Source organism: Marmota monax, unplaced genomic scaffold (genome assembly GCF_021218885.2).
Source record: "Marmota monax isolate L192 unplaced genomic scaffold, Marmota_monax_Labrador192_F-V1.1 WCK01_AAM20220418_F8-fsc00773, whole genome shotgun sequence".
Lineage (NCBI taxonomy): Eukaryota > Metazoa > Chordata > Mammalia > Rodentia > Sciuridae > Marmota > Marmota monax.
The window spans coordinates 76,346-85,322 of record NW_026694409.1 but is presented as its reverse complement, the minus strand read 5'-3'; positions in this window follow the sequence as shown (position 1 = coordinate 85,322).

The following is an 8,977-nucleotide window of genomic DNA, read 5'->3' as shown; positions in this document are numbered from 1 at the left end:
CAAAATGTGAACAGAGCTGACTGCAGTGGTGCACTCCTGTAATCCCAGTGTCTAATAAGACTGAAGCAGAAGGATCATGAGTTCAATGCTAGCTTCAGCAAGGGTGAAGAGCTAAGCCAGTTAGTGAAACTCTTTTTTAAAATAAAATACAAAATATTGCTGGGGATTTGGCACAGGGGTTGAGTGAACCAATAAGATTTAGAATAATTTGTTTTCTAGTGACAGATAACTAATTGACTCACTATAGGCTGGACGCCCAGATTCAATTAAATGTTCCACAGAATTCATATGGAAAACAGCAGGTTTCTTATAGATAGTGTGGTGAAAGTGTTCCTGCACCCTCTGTCTGATAGGGACACAATGTGGGGGATGTTATTGCAGGGCCACACCATCTGGAAACCAGAACCATGGGGAATATTAAGTATTTTCTTTATGATACTCATGATATAGATAATAGGGCATACATCAATCAATAATAAAAGTATGTATTGACTGAGATTACAGGAAAATTCCCAAAATGAGACTAAAGATACAGTTAAGACATGCCTAGAGATGTGTTTTGATCTCTCAGGACACAAACAATACTGTTATTCCTCAAGACATTTATGAAGAAAAGATTGCAAATCAAGGTTCCTGAGAAAAGCTTAACAATTTACAATAAGCCCCACTTTCCAAAGCTACAACCTGTGCAACATATATCTCCCCCCACTAAAAGACTCCTCTTGCCTTACATCATGATGAAAATGGGAAACACATGGTTAATATTAATGGCAAATGGGTTGAGGTGAAGAACCTGCTCTTCTGTTAAAGATTACAAAGACATAAGAATTATTGTACTTTTACCAAGGATCAAAGAAACTCTTTAAGAAAGCAGTTAAATAGGTCATATGAAAGAAGAAAATTATCTTATAAATTAAAAATAGAATAATATACAATTAATATACACATAATTTAGAGGCACTTCAGAGTAGTAGGCTTTTAAGCAATAGGCTTTCACTATTTTAAGTGTGTTTTACTGAGACTTTAGTTTAGAAGTAAGAAAGCTTACCAATAATCATAGGTATTTTTAAAGTTAAAGGTTAATGATATGATTGTAGGTATGATTTAAAGTTAAAAGTTAATAATACATCAAGATATATGTAGTCAAGTTATATAGTCTAGCACCTAGTGATTGAGGTGAAAATGTAAAAGCTTACTCATGATTGGCCAAGGTTACAGGAAAATATTTTAAACAATGTACTCAATATCTTAGGTAATTAATATATGTCTTAAAAGATTGTAACTCCTGAAAATTATGTAAATCAAAGAAGTTTTGAGCTTTGAAGCTATCCATTAACTCCCTGAAAAAATCACTTTTATAAAAGGTATAAAAATAAAAAGGCCTCTAGGTGCAGTCGATACGTCTGAAGGCTGCTTGTAACTTGCAATCTGTAGTCCTGTCTCTTCTTTCATTGAAGCCATTCATCTTTTGTGACCCCTGGATCTCTGCTGGAGTTGACACTAGAAATAGAGGTTTAATTTTTGTTTTCATTTAAATTTAAAGTTGACTCTGTTGAGGGGTTGTCTTGTACTATAGAATATATAAATGTCTATGATTTGTGCTAATATTCTCATAGTACCCCATACCAAAAAGTTAGGGGAAAGACATCATAATCCTATCATTAGGCTCAAGGCAAAATTGCAAATAAGTTTGTTTTTATTTGCTTATACTCCAGAGTCTGGGATACTGACATATCTAGAGACCTGGCATTCTCCATTTCTTTTTAATTTTTAATGTTAATACTAGAAACTCTAAAATTCTACTTGTGCCTCCTTTTTAGGGGAGTAGGGACATTGCTGCCTCAGGGAATTACATATTAGTGGAAATTTCAAGCTGTTTTCTCTTAAGACCAGAGAACAGAAATATTAAATAAAATTTTTAAATTGTGATTTCTTTTTTATATAAAAATATATACATATGAATTCACAAATTGATGTAACCTTATATACAGGGATAAATTTAAATGCACTTCTGTCTGGGCTGGGCCTATGTATTGGGAGAAAACACTCCCATGAAACAATTCTATCCTGAGACACATAATGGAATCCACAGCAAATCAAAACAAACAAATAAATAAAAATTCCAGGGCTGTGGAGCATTACTGTAATATCAGTTAGTTGAAAATCAATCTCAGGAGAATTAGAGACCTGTCCCTGGAATCTATCTATCCATATATGTTTCTATCTATCCATCAATCCATCCATAAATCTGTGGTCATGGTGCTTTGTAATGAGTACCCATGGGTCTGATCCACAGTGTTTGTTGTTGTTGTTGTTGTTGTTGTTACTGGGGATTGAATTAAGGGGCACATGACCACTGAGGCACATCCCCAGCCATATTAGTATTTTATTTAGAGAGAGTGTCTCACTGAATTTCTTAGTGCCTAACCATTGCTGAAGCTGGCTTTCAACTTGAAATCCTCCTTCCTCAGCCTCTCCAGTTGCTGGGATTACTGGCATGCACCACTGCACATGGTTGATCCCCAGTCTTTTATCAACAACAACAACAAAAAAAATCAGCCAAGAACCTGTCTTTCTGACATTATTTGTTTCCTGGTTTAATACAATTTAGTGTCACTCAAACAGTTGGTCTACTAGGCTCTGGAGGAAGTGCCTGAAGCCCTTTCCAATCTGTCCCTTAGGTGAGAACTGTCCAATTGTCACACAGCCAGTGATGAGTGGGTGGGCTTCCACAATCTTCTGTTTCTTTTGTTTCTGGGGACTGCATTCTTTGAATTTATTTCTATGCTTCCTGAAAGAATTCCCCACGCAAAGACACTTCGCTGGGAGAATTCCAATTTTATTGCAGAAAGCAGTGTGCTTATATAGAACTAAGGGGGAGATGGTAGGGCTTAGATAAATGGCAGGCAACCCATTTATTGGCAAGTTCTTTCAGATATCAGCTCCGGAGCCCAGGAATTAGTTCTCATTGGGGCTAAGGTTCCCCGCCAGTGAAATTGAAATTGGTGCTGGTGAGAGAGTTCACACGGGCGGGAACTTTTCGCACCACTGCAGAAAAGAAGAAGGTAGGAAGAAGAGGTGCTTAGGCGCCATGTTGGGTTTTTTCTCTGGGGTATGGCTGCCGTTTATACATTTCCCAACATTCCTCCCTTTTTGTTTTCTTAGGAAGTGGGGCGTCATTGGTCAGATCTGGCTGCTTCCTGCTGTGTGGGGGTGCTGTGGGGCCTAGAAAGGGAAGTGGAGAAATGCTCACGGGGCAGGTCTGGGGACATCATGGCAGCCAGAAATAAAACCCAGTGGCTATAGACAGCTACTTCCGTATGGGTGAAGTCTGTGAAAGTTTCCTGAAGCCACAAATTGTTGATGGCATCCAACCAGTCCTGGATGGAGGAGATTGTTGGTATCAGCCACTGGTCCTGTAACAGAGACTCTAGGAAATACTGGAAGCATTGCCTGGACATGGCGTCACCAGCACCTGAAGAAGATCAGAGCAAATAAAAACAGAATGAAGATAAAAATTAAAGCAAAGGTCAATTTTTGGCAGAAGTTCCATGTTGGGGGACTGACAGAGAAGAGGCCAAGGGCCATGAGGAAGCTTAGAAGGACATAAAGACTCATGAATCCAGGATGGCAGATTAAGAGGTTCTCCTAGCTCGTTGTCTCCTGCTGTCTGATGTCCGTTGCATTCCATCGTGCCTGGTAGTGAGCTTCAGCACTGAGTGAACTGTTCTCTTGGAGATGTTGGGGGTTCATCGGTCATCAGAGGCTGGTAGTGCCTAAGCAGAAGCTGGTTGAAAGTTTGATTAGAAATTTTCTGCAATTGGGTTTGAAGGAACTTCATTATGCAGGGCAAGAGAACACAAAAAAGGAGCATCCCAATAAGAGGCCCCCCAATAAGAGGCCCCAAGATAGGTAGTAAGTACATGGCAAGAGAGGATTGGAAGAACCCCGTTATGGGATTAGAGGAGGTGGGTTTGAGCAGTTGGGTTGATAATTCCTGCAATTTAACAACATTTTTTTCTATTAGCCCAGACTCATTAACATAGTAGCAACATTCCTCTCTGAGGAACAGGCATGTACCCCCTTTTTCTGCAGTGAGAAGATCAGTCGCCCTTCGGTTTTGTAAAGCCACTTGTGCCAATGAAGTAACCTGCCACTGTAAGGAGCCCAGAGACTCAGCAGTGGTATCGAGTGCTTCCTGCAGTTTTTGTTGCAGGTCATTGGATGCCCACAGAGCATGACCTATAGCTCCACCAGAGAGTCCGAGACTTGCCACTGAGGTTATTAAAGTGAGGCCTACCAGAACCAGCAGAAAGACTGCCCTACGGGTGCGGGAAGGTAGGGCCAGCTGCCGGAATTCGGTGGGAGTATACAAAGACAGCTGAGGCACTACAGTAACCAAGAAACAAGTGCCAGAGACATTGATTGTTGAGGTACATAAAGACCCATTACACCAGAGGAAATGTCCAGGTTGCATAAACGCAGGGCTCGATGGGGTGCTATAGCTCAAGGAACAAATGGGTAAAGGATTCATTGTTGGCAGGTGGAAACAGATAAAAGGAAATGAAGTATTGGTGGAATAACTTTCCCACAGTGGGATACGTGTCACATGTAGGGGTTGTCCTTTCTTGGAGAAATTGTAGGTTTTTGCTGAAATATTTCCTGCCGCTAATAGGACTGCTGCTAGAAGTGGACAACTAAGTGAAGCACAGAGAAAGCACTGAGAAGTAGGCACAGAAAGAGAGGTGGAGTTTAATAATCAAAGAGTTTGGTGTAGCAAATTGAGCCATGTGGGAGGGGGGCCTAAGGGGGTTGAAGGCTCTGAATCCTCTTTGGATGGGCTATGGATAAGATCTCGAAGTTTTGATTCTGACTCCTTGATGTGTTCAACTACCTGGATGGTTGCTTTAGGTGGCATAATCAGGGTGCGGCCAACAGTCATCCACCCTGTGGGTCTGGCTGAGGTTGTCCGAGCATAGACAGCAAACTCAACATAGTCCCAACGTTTGGCCTTGGGGTCAGGTATATCTAAAGTATACCATCCATTGTTATTGGATGAAGAGCCTTTATGCCACTTTAGGTAACTAGAAGTCCACCATTCATGGTAACCAAGTGAGTGGTAAGAATAGCTACCACATTCATCATGGAACCTGCATTACCAATAGGGGCACCCATTATATATCTCAGGCCACCAATGACAATAGTCTTTGGTTTGATCAAAAAGGAAGCAAATGAAAGGCCATTTCCAGCTACCAGGGACGAAAGTCCTTGAAGGTGACAATTTTAGGGAAATAGAGGTGCAGTTGTGGATGAAGCAAGTAGTTGCATCCACTGCGCTGACCTTCTGCATGCCATGTTCTGAGTATCGTTCTTGAAGAGTGAATAAATACATGGTAGGAGAGGAGGGTAAAGGCCAGTCCCGACAGAGCACAGAAAATAGGCAAAGCACAAAAAACAAGCAGAGAGAGAAGACTAGGGTGTTGGGAGAGCTCATTGTGCCTTCTTTAAGAGGAATTGGGCTGCAGAGAACACCGTGTGAGCCGCAACTTAAAGGGGTGAGATGGGTGTGGAGAGCAGGAGTAAAGGGGAGGTTCAGGAGGTGATTCTTGGAGTTCCTCTGGGGTGGACCTGTCGTCAGCAGGTGGGGCCTCCTGGTGATATGGCTTCAACCTAGAAATGTGAAACCAGGGAGTGAGACAGTTGTCTGGTAAGGAGAGTTTGGCTGCGGTGGGGGTACAGAGAATGACAGGATAGGGGCCTTCCCATTTTGGGGCAAGAGGCCCTTTCTCCTCTGGGGTGTTATAATAGACTAGACTCCCAGGTGTTAAGGGAGGAGTGTTTGGAGAGGAGACTGGGTCCGGAAGAAGCCAGTCCTGATATTTCCAGAGTTCCGAGCGGAGATGAAACAAGAGAGGCAAAGACAAATCTCGGGTGAGAGGTCCTTGTGAAACGACCAGCCCAGGGGGTATAAGAGGTCTTCCATACATTATCTCAAAGGGAGACAGTAAAGGTGGTTTCTTAGGGAGAGCTCTGATTCGAAGCAAAGCCAAGGGAAGGAGTTTGACCCAATCTAAGTTTAATTCCATTGTCAATTTGGTAAGGACTTCCTTTAGAGTACGATTTACCCTTTCCACTTTCCCTGAAGCCTGGGGGCGATATGGACAGTGGAAATGCCACTTGAAGGAGAGGGATTGAGAGACCTTTTGTGTGATCCTAGAAATAAACTCAGGGCCATTGTCAGATTGTAAGGAAGTGGGCATACCAAACCTGGGGATAATGTCTGTCAGTAAGATTGAAGCTACAGTGGAAGCCTTTTTATTGGAAGTGGGGAATGCCTCAACCCAACCAGAGAAAGTGTCCACAAAGACAAGGAGGTATTTAGTGCACCATACTGTGGGCATGTTGGTGAAGTCTACCTGCCAGTCAGCAGTGGGAATGTGTCCCCAGGCTTGGTGGGAAGGGAAAGTTTTGGTCCTTAAAGGAGTATGAGGGTTGGTCCGCTGACAGATCTGACAATTAGAGGCTATATTTTGGAGCATGGCTTTGTCAGAGGGGGTGAGGGAGAAGAAGCTCTGTAAAAAGAGGGTTAAAGACTGAGAATTGAAATGGAATAGAGTATGAAGGAACTTGAAAAGATCCTTGTTCTTACTGGAAGAAGTAGGAGCTTCAGATGAGCTGTCTAAAGTGGCCATTATATGTCCTCCAGGGGGGCCATAATTGGAAGTGGTAGCAGCCATTCGTGCTGCCTAGTCAGCTTTGGCATTGCCCTCAGTGATGAGAGAGCCATCCTTCTGATGGGACCTACAATGGACAACTCCCAACTGGGTGGGTAAGTGGGAGGCCTCTTTCAGATTGGTTATAAGAGCCGAATTAGTGATCACATTACCTTTGGTGGTAAGAAGGCCTCACTCCTTCCATATTGCAGCATGAGATAATAAGATATGGAAGACATATTTTGAGTCAGTATAAAGGGTGAGGGATTTGCCTTGTGCTAGAAGGCAGGCACGAGTGGCTGCTATAAGTTCAGCCTGCTGGTTGGTAGTTCCTGAAGGCAGAGCTTTGGCCTCTATAATCTCAGTGGCTGAAACTACAGCATATCCAGAGTAATGAGTGCCATTCTGCCTAAAGGAACTGCAGTCAGTGAACCAGATAAGGTCAGGCTTGGTGAGTGGTCCCTCAGAAATGGAAGAATGACAGGGGAGGAAATCATCTAAGGTTTCCAAGCAATTATGAGTTGGTGTGTTAGACGTGGGAGTCATTGGGAGCAGTGAGGCAGGGTTCAGTGCAGAGCAGGGGAGGAAAGTAATATTAGGGTTTTCCAGAAAGGAAGTGAGGAGTGACAGAACTCTGGATGGAGGAAGGGTTTGAAGGCCCTTATAAGCTAAAAGATCCTTCAAGTGATGTGGGGAGTGGATAGTTAAAGGGGCCCCAAAAGTCAGCTTAGAGGCTTCTTTGTGTAAAATTTGTCCAGCAGCCAGAGCTCTTAAGCAAGGGGCCCACCCACGGATGGTAGGGTCTAGTTGTTTGGACAAATATGCCACAGGTGCAAATGTAGGCCCATAGTTTTGACCTAAGACCCCAAGTGCTTGTCCCCCTTTTTCATGGACATATAGATGAAATGGTCTTGAAAGATCAGGAAGGTGAAGGGCGGGTGTCTTTAGGAGGAGTTGCTGAAGCCTGCGGAAGTGGTAGTTGGGGGAGGAGGCAAGAGATTCACTAGGGGGTCCCTTTGCTAGGTCATACAGGGGTTTGGCTAGAAGAGAATAATTTGGGATCCAGGCCCTAAAATAACCTGCTAGTCCTAGGAATGATAGTATTTAGGCTTTTGTATGGGGCACTGGAAGATTAGAGAGGAGTTGCCTCCTATCCAGTGTTATTTCCTTTTTCCCAGGTGTAAGACGAAAACCAAGATAGGTGACAGAAGACTGGGAAACCTGGGCCTTGTGGGGAGACATCCTATATTCCTTATCTGCTAGGAAATTGAGAAGCTGGGCAGTGTGGGATTGAGAGTGTTCCCAAGAGGGACTACATAGAAGAAGGTCATCGACATATTGAAGGAGAGTAGAGTCAGGACAGGTGGGGTGAAAGGATGTGAGGTCCTGGGCAAGAACTTGGCCAAAGAGATGGGGGCTATCCCTGAATCCCTGTGGGAGGACAGTCCAGGTAAGCTGACGAGAATGGAGGGTGTGAGGGTCAGTCCACGTAAAAGCAAAGATATCCTGAGATTCTGAGGACAAGGGAATAGAAAAGAATGCATCTTTTAAATCTAGGACCGAGAAGTGGGTAGTAGTAGCAGGGATCTGAGAGAGGATGGTGTAAGGGTTGGGCACTAGCGGGTGGATGGGGACCACAGAGGAGTTGACAAGGCGAAGGTCTTGAACCCTCCTGTATGACCCGTTAGGTTTCTTAACTGCCAGAATGGGGGTGTTGAAAGGAGAGTGTGTAGGCCTAAGATACCCCTTTCGTAATAAATCCTGGATGATGGGTTCTAATCCGAGGAGGGCTGTGGTTGTGAGTGGAAATTGTGGTTGACTAATATATCTTGAAGGGTCCCATAAGACAATATGAATAGGACTACATTTAGCCATAGAGGGTGTAGTTGTGTTCCAAACATCAGGGTTAACTGGTTTAGATAGTTGTGAAAGAGTGCGTGAAGGAGGTGTATCTGCCCCTAGGAACATCATGAGGAAATGAGACGTAGGAGAGGTGTGGGGTGATATGTGAATGGTGACTTTCAATAATGAGAGTATGTCCCTTCCCAGAAGGGGAATGGGGCAATGGCTCATAACAAGAAAGGAGTGTGTGAAGGACAAAAGGGATCCCTGCATATAACATGATAGGGGGGGGGGGTTTCGAGGGAAAATCTGTTTACCTCCTACCCTGACAATAGGAGTTTTTGAGGGTGTGGTAGGACCCCAATACTCCCTCAAGACTGAAAAAGTGGCACCAGTATCCAAGAGGAAGGTATTGAAGCGTC